Source organism: Vanessa tameamea, chromosome 15 (genome assembly GCF_037043105.1).
Source record: "Vanessa tameamea isolate UH-Manoa-2023 chromosome 15, ilVanTame1 primary haplotype, whole genome shotgun sequence".
NCBI lineage: Eukaryota > Metazoa > Arthropoda > Insecta > Lepidoptera > Nymphalidae > Vanessa > Vanessa tameamea.
In genome coordinates this window covers 12,069,153-12,092,129 of record NC_087323.1, presented here as the reverse complement: position 1 = coordinate 12,092,129, position 22,977 = coordinate 12,069,153, and positions in this window count along the sequence as shown.

Sequence of the window (22,977 nt, the reverse complement as noted above, 5' to 3'; positions counted from 1 at the left end):
TTTGTGTTAAGTTAGATTTAAAGTGGGTAGGTACATACTTATCTCCTTGCGTGGAAACACAGAACGTACCTACATATTGGTAAGTAGAATAAGTTACTTGATTATTAAGTTGTAGAATAATAAGCAATTATTTTTTACTTTTTAGAGCATATTATTTTTTTTCTCTTTTGAAGTCGGTTTTTTTTTGTCAAAATTTTTGTTTCTAAAAGATTCGGCCGAGTATCGCTAACGTGCTCCTTAGAATTGTTCCGTTCCCTTCCGTACCGTTACTTTGTCATGGATCCTATGCTCAGAACCTTACCAAACTTTCACCATAGTACCCTTGAAGTATATCCGTTATAATAAAAAAAGAATCATTAAAATTGGTTGGCACAATTTTGAGTTATTCACCTATTTATCGCGAACATATATAATGCACATTTAAGACTTATATCGTTTTCATAAGGATACCATCATCGTAACAGGATAAAATTAAAATGGGGCCACACGGGAAGCACTACCTTTCAAACAAAAAAAAATTATCAAAATCCAGTGAAAAGTTATGAGGTAACAGACATATAAAAAAAAAAAATACAGACGAATTGATAACCTCCTCCTTTTTGAAGTCGGTTGAAAACAAACAATATTAACTTAAACGTAATAAGATAAACAAACCGAACAATAAGAAGTTTAGATTGTTTCTCCTTTGGTGTTATTATTTCATAAGGTGATTATAGTACAACCGTGTTGAATATGCTTGAACGTAATAGAAATTACTTGAAATATTGAACTACTAATTTATTTGTGTAGTCATTTTAAACGATATTCACCTATTTGCTTATTTGCATAATTTATTTTCTCAGTGATGATTAATCTGCATCGGTGAAAGTATCGCTCGCCAGTTTGAACTTTTTTACGTGTGTAATGTAATTTTTATACCTTATTTATACCGTGAAACGTTTGAATTGTTTACTTGCAAAGTACGAAGGAATGTTCATTGAAATTTTATCTTATATCGTAAGTTAAAACTACAGCAGATTATGATTTAAATGTAACCGATTTTAAACGATAAAAAATAATGAGCAAATAAGCTGATAACAAAACCTAATTTTGATAAATAATTTAACTATTAAGAATGTTAATTTTTTTAAGTCGTTATGTGCATTGCTACTTCGCAGAACTACACCCGCGGGTGAGAGTGGCGAGCGCGGCGGCGGGGCTGACCCGCCTCCCCCTCATCCGCCGCCGCGCCCCGCCTGCTAGCACACTCTTAACAAATAGACATATAGTGTCACGGACTTTTTTTTTATTATTAAAAGAGGAATATATCTTTCATACACATTTTTTGAGTAACTTAAAACGTTTATGCTGCGCACGCATCGAAAGTCCATAAATGTGAATAATTTTCCCCGTTTTTGCAACATTTCTCACTGTCGCTGCGCTCCTATTGGTCGCAGCGTAATGTTATATAGCCTAAAGCCTTCCTCTATAATTGGACTATTCAACAAAAAAAGAATTTTTCAAATCGGACCAGTAGTTCCTGAGATTAGCGCGTTTAAACAAACAAACAAACAAACTCTTCCGCTTTATATATTAGTATAGATTTTGAAAATAATACAAAAATAAGATATTATTCGGAATTATCAAAAGTTTTTTTCTTACGACCTGGCTTTGTTTAAGCAAACTGTAATTGTAACCGATTTAGTATTTACGACCTTTTGCTTTTGCCTACTGACTTTTGATTTGCCATCAACACGGCCTACGCTGATTGAACATTACTTTTTCGGCTTGAAGATTAAGATAAGATGTTATTTTTAATTACATTAACACATAAGAACTAGCCAAGTCAGACCTTAGGCAACAATAATATATTATCGTAATTTATAAGAAGAAATGATATTTTATGTAGTTATAAATAAATTTCAGGAAGGACCATTGAACTTGGCACCCATTTAGATCTCACTTCTTTTGTCGTTGAAGTCAACAACCAAGGTATATATCATAATATTGGACTTGGCTCTCATTTTTACATTTATGTTTTTGATGGGATATCACTACTTTTTGTATATAAATTATTAGTAGGTACTTATTAATAACAAAATTAATACCAAATGGTTTTTGTTAAACTATTCTACGTTTACGGGGTATAATTGTCTTTTTTGTGATACGTTCTATATTTTCTTGTACCTCTGAAATGTTCGAGTGAATTGCCCAATCAGTGTCCGGATCTTTTTTTACGCGTTTTCTGTTTATACTTAATTTGGCCAAGTCGGGGCGGTATAACATGCGCAGACGGTTGTACTCTTTGTGCCTTGATTTGACTTGGACCTACATTGATAAGATGTACTCCATCTAAGGTTTTAACTCTGGAGAGGCCAACGTAAGCCTGCTCCTGCGTAACTAAATATAGAGGAGCCTATGTCGAGAAGAGCACTGTTAAGGCGAAGGCCTTGTGATTTGTGGATAGTAGTAAAATATGCTAAGCAAATAGAGAATTGTTTCCTTTGAACATATTCATTACTTATTATCTGAAACTTGGTTTTTATTCTTATGAGCGCGGTTGCCACTCGCTCGGAGACGTCCGCCTCAACGTTTTATCGCAACGCCCCAACCCCTCTGCTCCGGCGTCGCTTCGCGCGCCGTGTACCGAAATGCCTATTATTATTATTTTTTAAAGTATAATGATTTTGCATCATTGATGTGCGCTAAATGCCAGTTAATAACGTAATAAATACGAAAGTCGACTATACTCATAAGTACTAAAACAGAAATATTTGGATTGAAAAAAATTAAGGGTGGTTCAATTCAATTCGTTATATATTCACGTGAAGACCTTAAAATCCACATTAAGACCCGCTGTCATAAGTTTTGATTAGTGGTTCTTACATCATTTTTTTATATTTTATACTTATTACAAGAACTAAGTATATAAGTGTTCCTAATAGATCCAATAAAATGAAAAATTATAATAAAATGATAAAAAAATTCCAGTTTCAGATTTTTTCCTTTGTATTGGCCTAATTACCTACCTGCATGCCAAATTTCAACTTTCTAGGTCATCTAGAAGTAGGTTATAGTTTTGATCAGTGATAAAAATGACGATTTTTAGACGTTAATATCTAAATAACCGTTTGAGATGCGTTTATGAAATTTGGATCACATATGTATCTCGCGAGTCTCAACATATGAGCCAATTTTGACACGTTTATATCAAATAGTTTTAGAGTTATGAGGAGGTCAAAAGTGGCTCCAAATGGTTCGTGTAATATTACACACGGTGCTGCTCGCCAGTTCTGTTACTTGAACTTGGCTGTTTAATTAAATGTTAAATTACTGTTTATTTATTTAATTAAGGATATATATTGAAACTAAATTTTAATCTTATACTTCTATGTATCGATACTTTGTTAATAAATATAAAATATTGAATTTTAATTTAATTACAATACAAATTGTAATTATAATCGATGTACCAAATCCTGATGATAATATAGGATGAGGAAAGGTCATTGGTTACATGTTATGCTTATGGGACTCAACCAAACAGAGGGGGGTTTGGTTGAGTCCTAAAAGTTGGCAATATTTTGTACCAGCGCTTATACGTAAAACTATTACAATCTCCTTTCTTTTTATTAGTGTTATGAAAAAATTTTTTTATGAGCAAAACACACTTTACATGAAATTGCTATTTATTTTCTTAAGGATTAATTTTGTTCTTCGGTTTACGATAGTTTTTAGTATTTAGATGTTACTAACAAAATCCTCCTACGTTGATTCAACTATGAATTTTTTATTATTTATTCTGTAGTACATTAGTTTAGTCAGCTTAAATCTTTAACTGTTAAGATAAGCACTCCAACTTAGGCTTCATTACAAATTATTGTTTTTAGTACTCTGAGATTAAATATGATTGTAATATTTATTTATGCTGTAATGATATCTACATAATTATTAAAAGTATTACATGATACAGTAACACTGCATTCATAGTGAGAATTATTGATGGGTTTTAAAAGTGGCCAAAAACAGCGTCAGTTATTCGACAAGTGCCTCTGCGATAGTTGAGACACAAGCGAGCGGATCGTAATCATGAAGAATCATATCCGATATCATCACTCGCTGTTCAGTCGAGTCAGTTAAGACCCTTCTGATGGCAATTGTAAAACGGCTCTACACATGTTAAGTGTATTCACGAATAACAAAACGCTAGCGCGATTTAAAATACAACTAGCGCCATCTAGTTTGAAAGTTAGAACTAACTTGATAAAGTTTTATAACCTCTAACATTAGCATTTTGTGACAGAAATAGTTTGATTATTATTAGCGGACTCGTTTAGGATTACTATACAATAAAAATTATCTTTAAAAAATACTATTGAAGTCTGCAACTTCGTCTGTGAAGCAAGCGTTAATGTCGGCATTGTTTAATATTATGACAAATATAATTTTCTTTCTCAGTGACATTTTGATAAGCCCAGTAGCTGTGAACAGAAGCATTACAATATAATTTATCTAGATTTACTTGTCTTGAATATATTACTTTGTCTGAGAGCTGAAACCATTTTAAAATACTACAAGTTCATTAGTGTAAGTAATTGCTATTTCAGAACGTTAACACGGACTTTACACTTTGTTACTAAAGACTACAAATAGACGTTTTAATAAATAATAAACGAAGAAATGAAGAAACAATAACGAAGCAGCTGACCGGATATTTATTTGATTGAATCTTGTTACAGAAGGCTCTCCGCGTCTCTTTGTCCACGATAGAACCAAAACTCCATTTGTTGTAAAGTCGTTTCAATACCAAACACATGCTGTGCAACGCGATAAAACAAAGATAATATCGCCTTATACTATATATGATTCTACTTCAAGACGTTTACAAAACAATCTATGGAATATACCTTATTATTAACTATGTTCCCCTGCATTGGTTTTTTTAATGATACCTCTAGTAAGTAATACTTTGTAATTACATATTTATGAGAATAAAAGCAAATAGTAACTAAAAATTAGCTTAGCTTTTGTTGTCAGTCATCATAATAATATTCACGAGCCCAATTGGAATTGACAGTTTATCGCAATCGAATCAGAACGCGTTACCGTTCAACCGAGTACCTATTCTACAAAGACAACGATTCAGTTGGGGTTCGATCGAAGGTGGATCGGTATATAATAGAGATCATATCGAAACCGATATAAATAAGTAGAATTGGTATTCAGCTGAAGTTCATTCGTTCGTTCATTTTCATAAGATATTAGAATTGGTCCCCAGGTTGATTTAAAGCAGAAACTAAAACACGCGTTTTTGTATGTGCGTCATTTTTTTGTCTATTAGCTCGTAGTAGGATTTAATTACATATTATAGCTATATTATTTAACAAATTGTTCATATTGAAGGATAAAAGATGTATGAGCTAAACATGAGCTAACATGTTAAGCTTTAAATAGTATATCTTATCAAGTGAACAAAGATCCCAACTACATAAAATAAACGTAAAAAAAATCTGAAACGCTCCACGTTAGAAAATACGTTGTTTTACGAAATCTTTTCATCCCAAATCCAATAACGTATTTACTTGTACATCTTTCGATATATATATATATATATATAAGCTGTTTGAGTACATATTTCATTGATTACCTTTTAGCTAATGTAATAGATATTAAGTCTTAAGGATTATACAAGCTTGTAGAGCTTTTCTGTACGAATAAACTCGATAGAGGATAATTGCCTAATATCTGAAAGTAATACTTATGCGGAATTGACTATAATTATAAAAATATTTCAAGGAGATACGTATCAAAATCGCATATCACAGTAAGTCGTTTTCAACCTTTCAAGATACCAAGACGTGTCTTCTTATAGAATAAAACTGTTGTTTAAATGTGATTAATACCTTAAGCTGGTCAGATCGGTTTATAGTTATTGCGTTGGTCCTTGAGGTCGTAGCGTGAAGTTTTATAACCTCTAACATTCCTTAGAAAATGGCCTACCTAACGTAATAAGAATTTTCAAATCGGTATAAAGTTGATATCAACGTTCAACTATACAAATTTACAATGTAACCAAACTCCTAATCCATTGCCCATTTACCTAAATCTTCCTGAAATATATTTTTCTGTAACAACGCAATTTTATTCATATAAACAAAGACTCTTTACAAACACATACTATCATCCTATTTAAATTACAACAAGTTTGGCTTGAATGATTTAATGTATACAATTTTTTTTAAACTTTTTACCAGTTACCTACACTGCGTAATAGATGTCTCTGCCTTGTTTATTGTTGGTGTATTGGTGGTAGGGATTTGCGCAAATCCGTCCGGGAAGGTGCCACCCACTCGGGCACTCCATCCACTCGTCACAAAAAAAAAAACATTTATATACGTATATTTACGCTCACAGAAAGCGTCCTTTCAAATTCATCTATCTATATTAATCAAAATACAATGGCAATAGACAATCGAACTCATTGATCGTCCAATAGAAACATACGGTATTTGTTTCTGGTACATTTAATATCTATATTAAAAATCTCTTTTGGAAATGTTATTAAAAGCGGAAAACATTACATCTGAGGAAACTTTAATAAGCCATCTTTTCATAGCACGTATATCGTTAACGAAAGTTGTCAGCATTTTGTACACATTGCGCTTTTTGATTACGATTCTATAAATACAGGAAACATAAACGAGCAATGGAATACATTAAACAAGCAAACATAAGATTATAAGTTTTTTTTTACTTCTCGTGGTAAAAGTACGACAGGATGCCAGCGCAAATTGGTATCGAAAACCGGAAATGGTATATCACAAGCCTCGTTCTGCTGTGGCTAGCCCTCTATGAATTATTTTCTAGGCCCTACCATTTATTATCTCGTCTATTTACTGGGAAAATGCATGGATGACATATTTTTGTCATAAATCTCTTAAGGCTCGTTGTTTTATATAAATAGCGATCCGTTTTGCTAACGAACAGTATAATTGTCTAATCGACGTTTAATTTAACATTAATTTATGACATCTCCACACAACCCTGATGTCGAAAATACTGGACTAAGAAAATTATGTGTATATACGCACCGAGTTATAGACGAAAATTTAATATTTTTATAAATTCCAACAGAGTTATTACGATTTATTTTTCTGAGTTACTAAAAATTGTACTTATTTCAATTGCGTGATACTTTTCGTATTTACGCAGTTTAATGGCATTAATAAATATACGAATGAAGATAATCAATTTTAAAAAGGCATTAAGTGGACCGATGGTAAATCACGGATTCTTTGATCCGGAAGATTCGGTGGCTTTTACGGAATACAGCTTGCACAAGAATCATAAATAAGGACATTTCGATAGTTTGGTGAAATAATTGATTTAATATTGTAAGTATATACATAGTATGTAAAAAATACTTTTTTAAAAAAAATTAAAATATATCATTTATATTTTGTAATATAAATAAATACATAACTTATCAAGACATGGCGGTAGTTAAATTTGTTATAGCACAACGCCTGAATAAAAATAATAGCATATACAATAATAATACATTATTTACGTTGCTATGACATTAATTGGCTGCAGTATTACTATTTTTTAATAAATAAAAAAACTACAAATACATAAAAGCAATTTCGTAGCGAGCGTTAAAACATATGCTCTATAATTCTATACGGGTTGTAAAATGAAGAGCAGCAGAGATTGTTTCTTGCTAGTAGCGACCGCGTTTATTTACACAAACAACAACATATAAATTTATTGAAGTCGTACATCTTTTAGCGCGTCATGAAAAAAAGAGAGTAAACTTTTATGCTGCGCGCTAACGGTTAAGTACATGAAAACTACGTGATGAAGTTGCTCGCAGAACCGACAACTAAGTGTCATGTCATGTCATATGAGACAGAAGAATTAAAAAAAAAAAGTCTGTTCGAAACACGGCTAGCGCTGTTGGTTAGAGTGAGAGAGGAGGAACCTGCCTATAATAAACATAAACATAATCAGCCTGTAAATTTCCCACTGCTGGGCTAAGGCCTCCTCTCCCGTTGAGGAGAAGGTATGGAGCATATTCCACCACGCTGTTCCAATGCGGGTTGGTGGAATACACATGTGGCAGAATTTCGTTGAAATTAGACACATGCAGGTTTCCTCACGATGTTTTTCCTTCACCGCCGAGCACGAGATGAATTATAAACACAAATTAAGCACATGAAAATTCAGTGGTGCCTGCCTGGGCTTGTACCCGAAATCATCGGTTAAGATGCACGCGTTCTAACCACTGGGCGATCTCGGCTCTTACCTGAAAACCAGCCTACCGTTGTCGTATGCGTAAGAGAGAGGGCAGCTAGACAGAGTGGCGCCGTAACGCGTTACGTAACGAAGCGGTTTACGTAGTTATCACTTCAAAAATTAATTACATTTAAAATAAATATGATGCAACAATTATTAACATTTTATTGTAATTCATTATTTTCATAGAATTAAATACTAATTACTCTTATTTACGTCATAGAGTTTCTCACTCGCGTACACAAGTACACGCAACTTTTATTGTATCCAGTTTATTATGTAATTTATATGATAAAATGAGTAACTAAGTCAATTATACCCGGTAGAATTTGCATTGCAAATCCGGGGTAGCTTTACATTCATTTGAATCCCGTTAATGTGACGATACAAAAGCATTTCTAGTAATAATAAAGTATATTTTTACAAATAAATATTATAATGTGTTTTTAAACATCACAATTTATGACGTAGGAGTATCAATCATTTAACAAGAAGTAAACGATACAATACGTAGATTTCGTTGTAATTACTGACAATAACTCATCTGTAATTACTAAAAATAAGTACATATTTAAAATTTAGTACACATAACTTATTATTACGTATAAGAATTAATATACATAGTTAGAAAAAATTTTTTTTGGTAATTATTTCTAGGTAGCATTTTTTTCTATTTTTGCAGATCATCCAACAAGGTGTAACTTTGCAACTTACTTCTTGCAACATTCTTTTTTTATGCAACGACCCCTACGTGAAGGTGGATTAAGCATTTCATATAACGTTACTATAGAATGGGTAAATGATTAATTAAAAATGAGAATATTAATGTAAAAATAAAACGTAAAAACCATGGAGTGCCAACTTTGCCAGTTTGCAGCAGTGTTCAATGGTTGACTTATTAATGTTAACCCGTACTTATGTGTAACGGGTCTCCTCGACCGCACGTTACTAGAATATCTTGGAATACATTCTCTTATGAATACAGTATTTATATTATCTAGTATATATTAGTGTATGCTTGTAGTTTGAAACCTTAAGGCTTAAAATCATTTGATGAGCGATCGTTGTCTATATATAGTACATCATATTTATTTCTTATATGACTCAATTGTTAGTTAAAAAGACTAATGTACCTATATATTTTGAGCAACATAGTGTAAGAAATTTTTTAAGGAAAAAAAAGTCTAGACAAACAATTAATGTTTCCCGATATAAAAACAAAACATAATCAGCCTGTAAATTTCCCACTGCTGGGCTAAGGCCTCCTCTCCCGTTGAGGAGAAGGTATGGAACATATTCCACCACGCTGCTCCAATGCGGGTTGGTGGAATACACATGTGGCAGAATTTCGTTGAAATTAGACACATGCAGGTTTCCTCACGATGTTTTCCTTCACCGCCGAGCACGAGATGAATTATAAACACAAATTAAGCACATGAAAATTCTGTGGTGCCTGTCTGGGTTTGAACCCGAAATCATCGGTTAAGATGCACGCGTTCTAACCACTGGGCCATCTCGGCTCTCATAATATAATATGTAAATAAAAATCAAATACAATAACAACGGAGACAAATATAAATGTATCGTGCTTACGAAAAATATAAAAGAGTAAAAATTCAGTATACGTTTTAATACCATTAAATCTCTGATACAAAGGTTTCTTGAAAGAGATTTTTACAAGCGATAGGGACTTGCACGCTTTTAGGATATTGTTTTTTTTTTGTCAATGAATTGTCATTTTTATCGCAAGCGGATCGACACATATTTCTCTATTTCACTAAAACTAGGATCGGTTGAGGTGTGGTCGAACTTCGTCGTAATAGAATCTGTAACTTATCGTAACTGAAAAATTAATGGAATGATTTTCTTTAAAAAATATCGAGAAATCCTTTGATCCCGCGACTCCACACGCTTTTAAATTATTTCCCCTATGTACCCTCTATCTTATATTTTTTAAAATATACATATATATCCTTACTAACTATGCCTAGAAGCAGCAGATCCTAGTACTAAATATGTTGTAACCGAATTGTAAATATATATTAAGAGTGATTTATTTTCCGTTAACTTTATGGGAGCGATTAGAGCAAATTTTCTAGGTCAAAGTAGAGTGCAACGTTTCTTAGTAACGTTTTAAAATGATACGTTTCTTATATTTTTTATTAATTAATTCTTACTAACGACATATATATCGTTGGTAAGCTAATTAGTAGTACATAAAAAGATCTATGCTAAAAATGGGCGTTCCACAAGGACCAATTTTGAGTCCTTTTCTATTTCTGTTTGCTGACGATACTTCACTGATTTTTAAGATCGTCAGATTCTAAACTTCAGCGGAGTTTACATTTATCTTTCCTAACAGGAAGACTCAGTTCCGCAGCATACGCGTTTAGAAAAGTTAGAGAATTAACTGATTTTGATATTGAGAGTAAGTATTTCGAACAAAATGGCTGAACTGCGGCGTGGCTCACGCTGGCTAAGCTTTAGGATATTCAACAAAACAATGTTGGGTCTCTAAAAAATCTACAGAAAAGTCCGTAACTACATGTGTCTATCTTATAAACTCCACTCATAATAACTAGTTTTATCTATTAAAAATGAATACAAAAGTATCGGTTGTTTGTGAAGACAAAACTCAATTTATTATTAATTACATTCTAATGGTTACTTGTGAAAATATCATAGTTTCCAAATAATGTGCAACGAAAAATAATCATTCGCTGCGAAACGAGATACTTATTAAACTAATTAATAAACTATTAAAATTCTTATTTTTTTTATTAATAACATGCAAGCGAAGCCGGTTCAAGTCGTTACTAGTACTCTGTTAAATCATACACATTGTTAACGTAGCAATCTATCTAAAATAAAATGCACAAGATTTCGATATTGTATAATATTTTAAGTAACGTTTGTGTGTTTATAATACGAATCAATTTGGCCCATTTAATTATAAACAATAAGTGCCGCTCAAAATGTCTCAACTGTTTTCAATATCGCTAGTTTTAGGTACTGTTATAAAATTTAAGTTTCACAACCCATTTGTTTCTTACTCGACTACGCGCGTAATGATAAAGATCTTAAAATCTAGTAGTTAAACATGATCCTAATGTGTTTAACGATTGACTTATATCCTACTAGACAATCTGTTTAAAATTAGAATTGTGTCACTGTAAAAGAGAGGGTTAAAACAGAGTTAGTCCAGTGGTTGAGCCGAGTCGATCGTGCAAATCTGGAACAATAGTTTTATCTTTTTATGTTTGTATCTGAGTAATAATTGTAATTATTTGTATATTAAGAAGATTAGACAATAACTATAACAACATATAATCAACATAACAGATTTAGGATGGAACCAAGAAGAAAACAAAAATCAATTTTATACTTACTTGACAAAGTTTATGTCCACAGAAGACTTTACTGTTCTCCGAGAGAATAGTCTTTACAATAACAACGAATGAAATTCGGCATTTTTCTAAAAATAGTACTTTTTAACAATATTTGTCGTAATAAACATATTTTTTATCTTTTCCGCTATTGCCATATCTATTTTAGGTATATTCGTTAATCTATATCGGTATATCGGTTGTACTACTTCCTCTTCGGTAAAACTATTACAGAGTAAGCGAAATGGTAAATCAAGATGTCTGTCGTGCATGTAATTTTCGCGAAATTTGTATACAAGATAATACGAAATAAAATGTCCGCATTTATTAAGAATACAAATAAATTGCTGCTTTCAACGACGGTTAGCTCCTCTCAGTCGCTCGCATTCGACTTAATGAGTTGTGGTCAACTGACCGTAACTTAGTGTCTAAAATCTCATTACCGGACAACGCGGCTGTAGTAGTACGTATAAGTCAACGATTCTGACCAAAAAGTTTATTAAGAAGTTTCTATATTTATTTTATAAGATGTACATTGTTATATGTTTATAGATTTTTTTCGTTAAGTTGGTAGCGCTGCATTTTGGCAAAATAAAAATATAATTAAAAGACTGATGTTAGGCACCCTAAGTATTTATAAAGTAAATATTAATATTGTCCACTAGAATGATCTTGGTAATATTAATAGTAATAATACATATTTATAATATTTAAGAGGTTGGTTTGTGAAGAGTATGTCATAGGTTAGAAAAAATTAAATCGACTATTGCAGCATGCAAATCTATATCATTCGACATACTTTTAAATTTTAGTAAGAATCTATTATCTTTGTGTGTGTGTGTTATGCGTGTCCGGTGTGTAATTGTGTGCTTGTGTTCGCATGTCACTGTCTCTTGGACTGTGTATATTGATATAATTAAAATAATATACAATTAAATAACAAATAATAAAAATACATTTAAATTAAAACTTTAAAACAACGCATTAATATCATTGTTAAAAAGTACATAAACACTATCTTTAAGTGAGATAAAACTTAAAACTTATCATAAATGTGACATTTAGAAGACTGCACCCTCTGACTAAAAAAGGTCGTTTAAGACAATTATAAAATGCTCACTACTGTTCCTCTAATGGAGGGTACATGAATAAAACAAATGTATACAAAGGTTATATTTACGTGGCGGTAGGGCTCTGCTTTCCGACTGGGTAGGTTAGGTTAGCTTGTAATAGGATATTGATCGTTCGTAATCTGAAATCATCAAATGCTTAGCCTTATTGAACCGTTGCAATTATCGTTTTGAATTTTCGTTCATGTATGGGTGCGTAATCTGTCCATAAAAATCTTTTGGACGTTTTTTTTTTGTAGATACTTAGACGTTAGCAACTATGTTAGCAAACATTTTTTAATTTCAACGTTTAATTTTATTTTTATGAAGTAGTTCAACCATGATTCATGGTGAGTATTGAAACGCCCCAGACCGCAAAAGGGGGGGGGGGGGGGGGGGTTGGTCTTTCAAGCAGCACAATCGGTATCACCAAACATCTGTCCTAACGAAAAAGTGTACTCCAGCTTTCGCTTTCAGGCAAGTATCCGGGATAATTGAGTTAACTGCTATCGACAGGTCAGGGGATTTATTTCTCGGTTTAAAGAACATTGCTGGCCGTACTGTCTGAAGATGATGATAGACAGCACTGAGGTTAGCTTGGAAGTTAGTCCACGGATGTCAGTGTACTCGACCTTAAACAGAGTAATCATGGTTGGGGTGTGCACCGCTGAACGACCGTTCTTTTCATATATGATGCGCCACCATAATTGTTATATAAAGGAGATGTGAAGCGAGTGACGCTTTGCTGCTATGGTCTATTGAGATGGGTTTACTGAGATTGACGAAATGCAAAGAAGTGTGCCCAAAGAAGTTGCCAAGAGGGAAAATCCCAGATCACAAGTTTTTCACCATGCGCGCGATGGTCACAAGCTAATGATTAATAACCTAACACCAGATGATCAGATGGTCGCTCCGATATCCATTAGTTGTTACTTACGACACACAGGAGAAGGATTGTATTGAATTGTATTCTTTCTCCGTAACAGCACGGATACAATTCAAATTGTATAATATTTAATTATGTCCTTAATATAAACACAAAAAATTAATACTGTAATATATTTTAGTTTTAGCCACGTATGTTAGAAACTCGATATATCTACAAATATATAACATACAAGCATACCACATAGCTGCCAGAAACAAACGGAAACAGCTTATCAATATCTTTCTAAATTGTTCGTTGCTGGACATAGGTTGTATTCGAGGAAAAGGCTTGGAGCTCGTTGAAGCTTACGGAATATATGTAGTAGAATTCTATTCGATACATGTATATTTCCTCACGATGATATTCCTACTGCAAGGTGTAAATTATAAATAAAACAAATTCAACTCACTTGCTACTTGACCGGGTATGAACCCGCGCACTTGGTTTGAGTATTCAAAGGTCCATTCCCGTCTTATACCATAAAACAAAATAAATAAAATAGATGCAAAAAACTTGACCGATTACATCTTTCAAATGACCTTAAACACAAAAATTTAAAGTAAAAAGTATTTAACAAAACAATTAGCGGAATCACGGTTGAGAAGTTGCACAACGCAATGTTTCAAGAATTTAAAAGTCTGTACGATTGTACAATGAGACGTATAAAAATGATAATTGTTTAATTTCTTTAAACATGATGTCATCATCATCCTCCTGCCCTTATCCCAATTTTACTTGGGGTCGGCGCAGCATGTCTTCTTCTTCCATACTTCTCTGTCTGACGTCACCATCATTAAACATGATGTACGTTTATAAAATAATTTTAATACATAGAGATGTTTAGTCATAAACAATATAACATGACAATATTATTGCAATAATTTAAAACTAATATCGATAATTACATCAAATTCATCGTTTTATAAAGTCTAGCTTTGTATGAATCCAACCATAAAGATGTCTGATGAGTCTGAATACAATAAATTGTTTGTGACAAAATTTATAATATCAATAACAAATAACTAAGTATTTATATATTTGTGTCAAGAAATTCATTTACTGATTGAAAACATTTGTCAACCGAATGGTTGCGTAGTATCTTCTTCGTCTTATATAGGGGTAATTCATTTTCCTTTTTATAACAAATGTATAACGCCACAACAGTTCTACGTATTTCAAAATAGTCAATTAAAATATTTAAATTTTTAAATTTGTGAAAAGAAACTTGCATAATTGCATCAGATTCCTGTTGCACTTTTTCTGAATGAAGAAAGCCCTGATCTTATCTGAGCCAATATTCCAAATCAAAAAGCCGTACCTATTAGTGCTTTCGTTAGTAATTTTTAATATATTTCCTATCGCAAATACAAACTTGTTGATTTTGTTACATAAATATATAATGTAAGGAAATTAAGTTTTTTTAATCGTTCATATTCGTAATTTATTGTTTTATTTATTTCTTCGGAATTGTTTGTTTTTAAAACATGGTAAAATTATAGATAAGTAAACTCTAAATGAAATGCATTTATGATTATTGTTACTCGGAAGGTCATTTATATATAGTACAAATAAGAATGGCCCAAGAACACTGCCTTAAGGCACACCAAAAGCATTTATCTCTAGACTGCGAGGAGCTCTAAAATGAAGCAACAAAAGCGAATAGAAAGTTAAACGCAAATTCTATTTTTCTTGAATATAATATATTATTTATTTTAAAACGTTTATTTATTTATTACTTCTTATTAATATATTACATAAGAGAAACATGAAAAATTATGAAACATAAATTTAAATTTGTCCAGCAATTTATTGTTACGTTACACGTAATATAGAAACGGATATATATTCTAAAATTTTGCTTTGAATGATATGATATAAAAACAATTTTAATCTGCCCAAGGTGACATATTTATCTGAATAAGGATTAGTAATGAATTGAAGAAAATTACTTCGCACTTTATCTAAAGATTTTTACAAAAATAACAATTAATAAAAATAGTTACTAAGAGTATCTTAGAAGATGAACTATGCTATTTGGGAATTTACTGTAGACATTTTTAGGACCTATAATTTTCTAGTACACTATTTTGATTTATCTCCTAAGGTTTAGCCAGCGTTAGCCATGAAAGCGTGTTAAAACAGGTTTTTTGATAAAACACTGTCATAGTTCATCCATTGTGCTCAAAAAATTCCAAATTATCTATATCGTCCTTCCTCATTTATCGCTCTATCTATTAGGGAAACCCATTAAGTGGCTTATAAAAAGAAAGTCAGATACAGATCGAACCAAAAAGGGACTTTCTTTTAAACTATTATTTTTAAAAATAACTTATAAATATAATTTAACATTGTAAACCTTGTGAAAAAATATTGGTCTACTATTTATCTCGATGAGAATAAAACTCAACACTGGTGTCACTGGGAGCCAGAAAAATAACCAGACTTTGCTTTATTTGGATTAATTTATTTGAATGTTTTTAGTGGGGTCCGAGGTTAGCTCCACCGTCACTCTCCTGGACTACCTTCGTAATACGTTAGAGCTCCGTGGCACCGAGTACATGTACTTAGAAGCCGGATGTGGAGCTTGTATTGTTACTGCTACGAAGGGCAATGGGGTAGTTCCACAGGGTGTTAATGCGGTGAGTTACTATTATTACACTATTAGAAATACTTGTTACTTGGAATAATAATCATAAAAAGTATGACATTATGTAAATTATGAGGAAATGTCCCACTTCTGGGCGACTTCTTGTTTATTCTACCAAACTGCTGTAATGTATGACCGTATTTTCTTTCACAGCTTAGTACGAATAGAATTGAGCACAGTGTACCTGCAAACTTCGCTTAAAGTCTGGACTGTCTCGCTATAATAATATGAGTTCAGAGACTTATAGTGAAAAGTTACTTAGATTTAATTTGACTAGGCCATACAAAATATGATTAGAAATTTAATGCAATTGCCATAAAAATACTTATAGCAGAAGCTACGCTACACAATTAAAAGGCCAATTTTAACAAAATAAATGCTAATAAAAAACAATTTATTAATAACGGATGATAAATATTGGTTAATTGATATATTAATGTTAGTTTAGTTATAGTTTAATACGAAATCGTCTAAGTGTCGCAAATTATAACAGAAAACATTCTAAGGTGGAAAATAATGATTATCTAATTTAACCTAGAAAAAAATTAAAAAGAAATTATTAATATCAATTTTTCTCGATAATACGGATGACTCTTAACACTTTACCGCCAAACAGTATATATTCGTAATACTGTTGTGTTGCGTTTTGGACGGTGAGTGAGAGTGTGAGTCACTGTAGCGAACCTGTGAGGAACAAACCATCTTAGTTCCCAATAATGGTGCCACATTGCCATAAAAAAGACCGTTTGCCAGTCCGTCTAAAACAAATAATATTTTAAGAAATGTGTTAATTTATAATTATAACTTCTCCAAATTTGTACTAAATATTCATTTTGTGTTTTAAATAAATTATGCTCTGTTATTGACGAGCTGTAAAAGATAATCTACGCAATGTTCCATTAAACTTGAAAATTTTGGAATGTACGTGTTAATAAAATTTTTACTTTGTTTTGTTGTTATAAGATGGCGTTAGTTAGTCTTTAAATCGAGATATAATTGTATAAAGCTATTATTTTAAGTATATCGTCATTCAAAATAAAAACTAGTTTCCTAGAGTTATTATTCTTTTAATTCTTTGTCTAACATTGGTCGGATGTTGTAGTAATGAAGTTCGAGTCGGTTCACGAGTTTGGTAACAGTGAGTGCAATTGCTCGGAGTGTATATGACGGTACTTAGATGCTTTGAAAGTGCAGAGCGAAAGTGAATAGACAGTGTTCTGTAGTGAAGTTTCAAAAAGTGGTTTTACTGTGGCAAAGTGTATGACAAATGGATTACAGTGCATGCTCACGGACAAGTGGTAGTCCTAAGTAGTAGAATAAGGACATAGACTATATTTGAAAAGAGTGATATAGACTTGATTGATATGGACTAGATTTATATCTATTTGGTGTAAATTTTAATAATACATATTGACTTTTAACTGTTACATCAAGTTTTCATTGTATCAAAAAGACATAGAATTTGTAGCGAATTAACATGGCATTAATTGTAAACAACACTTTTCGTATTGATTATTACAAAGAACCCGAATAGATATTTTTAGACAAATGAAAAAAAAAATTTAGACAGCTTATAAAAATCTCCCAAAGATCGCATAACAAAATCACTTTTGCATACTAGGCTAGAAATGTCAGGTCATTGGAAAGAATTTCAGAAACGACATACAAATTTAACATCAGCCTCAACAGATTATTAATAAAGTTCAGAAGTTTTTTTAAACTTCAAAACGCGTCTAAAGGAACGCTTAAACGAAATATAATTTAAAGTGCCGATAGCGTTGCTAAGTTACCACCAGTTCACTCACCTTGCCAATGTTTAGGACTAAATATAGAAAGGAGAATATACTAGGAGTTCGTTCTAATAGAACTGTAACCAAGGTTTTTGACGAGTTTAAGATAATATCAATTCGAAATTCAAGCTTCAAAGTTAAGATTATGGCCTATGTATTAAATTATCTAACATAATATTAGCCACACCGCTATCATAAGGTTGTTTGGCCGCGAATTAATAGTCTGAAATTAGCTGATTTAAAATAAAAAAATAATTAATTTAATTAGTTTTTATTTATTTATCTTTATTTCAACGGCCAGACAAAATAGACGTTATTTTAAGAGCGGACATCTTTACAGATATTCTTCAGTCAGGCATTAATATATAAAATATTTTATTTTTATTTTAAATACAAAATAATAATACTAATATTCTTGTTTATCACAATATGCTTTCACAATAAATTTACAATTTTTTTTAGGGGTCACCATCGACAATTGAGCTGGAAGAAATATTACTCATTCCTCAAATCGCCAATGTGCCACCAACTTTGGAAACAAGATGTTATGTCCCTTGTGGTCACTCACTTTTCAAACCGAAACACAACAATACTGAGCACCGCTGTTTGGCGGTAGAATATCTGATGAGTGGGTGGTACCAACTCAGACGACTTGCACAAAGCTACCACCGAGTAAAAGTGACTCATTTATAACAAAGTTAAATTTATTATTATTAAATGGTTGAGATGTACTTGTTTCTCACATACTCGTACAATGCTCATAGCTTTTTTTACAATAAATCATCTAAAAGATTGATATTAAAGTCTCTGTATATAATCGTTCTCTCTTTGTTTTGTAATTGTTTTGAGAAGACATTACCAAAGTTTTCCATGATTGAAGGGAGGATATATAAATCCGACATTAAGTGATTTCTTTTCTTAATATATCGAAAGAAAATTGTTTCCATTTATATAAGTGTTCTGTGTAATAGAGTAAGTTGAATGTTTGTTAATAAATGTTCCACCCCAATGTCAATAAGGTTTTAAATATTTAAATTTTTAAGTAATTGTCTATAGTGAGACGGTTATCCTCGGCCACGGCAGCGTTGTTACTCAAGATTCTGTTAAAACTATAATGTGCATTGTATAATAAAATTGAAGAAGTTTAATATACGTTTAATTTCATCAAAAAAGAAAATTAAAGAGGAGGAATTACTATTTTTTTTTGTAGATGGTTATGTCTTCTGACGACGGCGAAAAGTTCGAATTTATTTTTGATGATTTATTACAATTTTAGGAACTACGCTCATATGTCCACGCCATGTTTATTAAGTTTCGTTCCTCTCTTTTTTACGAGTTTCTAAATCTCTGTTTATGTTTTTAATACTTTCAATTTTAAGGCGTTTAGTCCTAGGATATGTTTATATTAGAATCGCTACGTGTTCTATTGCACAAAATGAAGGAAGCCGTTTCCTGCGAGTTAAAACATACTTAAACGACCCGATTTCTGCCTGAAATATTTGTTCCAAGTCTGATTATTTTTATCGGAGTGGGACAATTGCTATAAAGTTTAGAAATAATATTTTTAACCCTTAATTTGGCACAGATAAAAATATTCAAAATATATGAATTTGACAATTTTGTGGTTTCAGGAGTATGTCATAAAGTTCTGGAAAAATAAAAAAAAAAATCTACAATAGCCCACTGCTGGGAAAACTGGTGTCCGTCACAGCGTACCTTGCCAATTACTGTGAAATTAATGGTCAGATTTATATGTTCTCTGAGGCGGACACTGCCAAATTACGGAAAATAAAAACCACAGTTATTTTTATGTTTTTTTACTAAAGAAAAATACAGAAATGAACATTTGTCATGTCTTTTGGCTTTGACTGTAGTTGGTTTCCTTAATCTTGTTTTTCGGGGTGCTAATGAAGAAGCTATTGGTGTTATAGGCGTTGCAGGCAATGAAGGAATAGCAGATAGGGATGGAACATTTTCATAAATGGACTCGCCAATTTCACGCACGATAGAATCTGGTATAATATCAGCATCTTCGGAGTGTAATTCTTCATCGTCGGATGTATCTATTGTTATGTTAGCAAGGGAAGATGCAATAGATGGTGCAGGAGAAGACAGGGGGGTGGAAGAATTAGTACGTGCATCATGCAATTCAGTTTCCGAATCTGATATTTCGCTAGCATCGGAAGGTGCATGTTCATTCGGCACTAAAGCAATAATTTTACTTGCGCGATTAGGCTGTTGGCAAAGAAAAAAAAACAAACTCAGAACCATAACCAAACAAGCAGAAGCACACACATTTTGGCGTTGTCCGCCGCAGCGGACATAGTAATAAAGTATTATTTTTCTATACAATTAACAATGTCCGCTGTGACGGACAAATCATTTTAGTTACAAATAAACACCATAAAAATGTAATAAAGTGCGTATGTTTCTGTAAATAATTATTGAAATGTTTATTATTTAATAAATAAATCTATAATTCAATTCTTTTTTCCACAAAAAATAAGAAAAACAATTATAGCAAAACTTGAGCAAAACAGGTGGCCGCCTTTTCGCAGACATTTTGCGTCCCAACTGACATATGCAATGTTGCCACAATCATTACTTTTTTTTACTATTTATTTATGGTATAAATAAACATTTAATCGATTAGAAATCGATGAACATGAAATAAAAACTTGGCAGGATTTATTTTAAATAAGTGTCCGTCACACCGGACTGTATCAAATTAAGGGTTCTTCACTCGGAACACAGCAAATGTAATTATACATCGTAAAAAGTAATTTTACTTTTTACTTGCATTATCTCTTATATAAAACTTATATCGACGGTAACTTATTGAGAATGATGTCCTCAAGACCGCTATCGGCGACAGCAGTTGTTCCCAACACACACTAGCTAACTACGCTGGAGGAATAGCTTACAAGTGTGAGCGCAGTAAATATTATTAGCCATTCCTTATACCGCAAATGCGCCATCACACGTGGGAGCTAAGATAAGTAAATAAATTAATATTGGACAACATCACATACATTACTCTGATCGCAATGTAAGTAGCTAAAGCATTTTTGCTATGGAAAATCAGAAGTAACGGTAGTACTACAAACACCCAGACCCAAGACAACATAGAAAACTAATTAACTTTTTCTACGTCGACTCGGCCGGGTATCGAACCCGGGACCTCGGAGTGGCGTACCCATGAAAACATGAGGTTATCTGTGATGTTATGTTCCTTATGCCTGTAGTTATACTGGCTCACTCACCTTTCAATGCGGAACAAAAAATATTAAGTACACGATGAGTGGGTGATGAGTAGGTAAGGTACCAGACGGGCTCTCAACTACAAACGAAGCCTGACCACAAAGTGACTTCCTACCACCTGACTGCTACTAAGAATTTTTTTGTTTATAGCCTCTTTAATTCTATGTAACTTATAAAAGAAATAATAAAATATGATATATAGGATTCATTATTACACGTGTGTATGACTAAGTTAATAAAATATTACTTACTATTCATATTGTGGTTATTAAATTACAATCGCTTAGATAACAATTTTGTATACATTTATAAATACAAATTTACAAGTTAATTCACAAAAATATTTTTTTAAAAATCAATATTGCGTGTCCCGGGGTTTAGGTCTCCTCCATTTTGCTTGTCTTATTATTTCAATCAATTTATATTTCTTTCGGTCTGCTTTTTCTCCTTTTACTTGTTGACCCTTGCCAGGTTACTCTCTGTGTTCAAGGACACACCGTCCATACGGGCATATGAGTCGCCTATTTCCATTTTAGTTTTTGGGAATGTTCCAAAGCACCTATTCTTTGGGTTGTCTTTCTTATGTCTGTGTTTCTTCTCTACTGAGAAATTATCGACGGTAAAACTTTTATTTAATCGACCCAGGATAATTGGATGCAGATACGAAATAGTTCTCTGATCTGATAAACATGCCCCCGGTACCGTATGCGGATCTGGATGGAAGCCACACATGCCTATTTTACAAAAAAATGGCATCGTCGTATTCTGGTCTGAAGGATGAGTGAGCCAGTACAATTACAGTAAAAAAATATAACGTTATAATTTAGCAATGAAATAAGTGATTTTTACTTTTAGGAGTGCGGGGTCTATTGGCGGCGGTGACCAATTAACGACATTTTTCAAGGCGTACGAGGTGTTCCAAAAATATCTGCTAATAAGTGACTTAGTTCAATGAGTGTGCCATGTGTGCCATGAATCAGTATGTAAACAGTCGATTTCGTTTCGGCGCTCATCATGACGTTTGTTTTAGCAGCTGAACGCGCGATCAGAAACTCGAGGATGAGTCAGGTGACTAGCTGCTATTATTTGCATTACAATAAATTATATAATGAATACGAATGAGAAGATTTTTCATAAGAAAATTACATATTTCAATTCGTGTAATACATATATGATAGACTAATAAACGCGTTAGTGTGTATGCATATTTTCAAGTCATCAGTAATTTGACAAAGTATTCCGTGTCTAAGAAGCTCCCCTGCTCCTAGTAAGTTTATTAGTAATATAACCTCCTGTCTTCGCCAAAAATGGTCCAGTCTCTGCCCATTACAATGTAATACTTAGATGACAATACTAATACAGACTATTAATAGTACGTAGAAGATTAAACAATCATATAGCTTTTATTTAATTCTGCCTATTAGTACCAATGTTATGTGGGTCAATTCTTGCTACTAACTTTACCATTTCCATCCTGATTGAGTTGAAATTATGACAAACATTTGGTATCATAGTAAATATTCGCCGAGCCGAGATGGCCAAGTGGTTAGAACGCGTGCATCTTAACCGATGTACACTA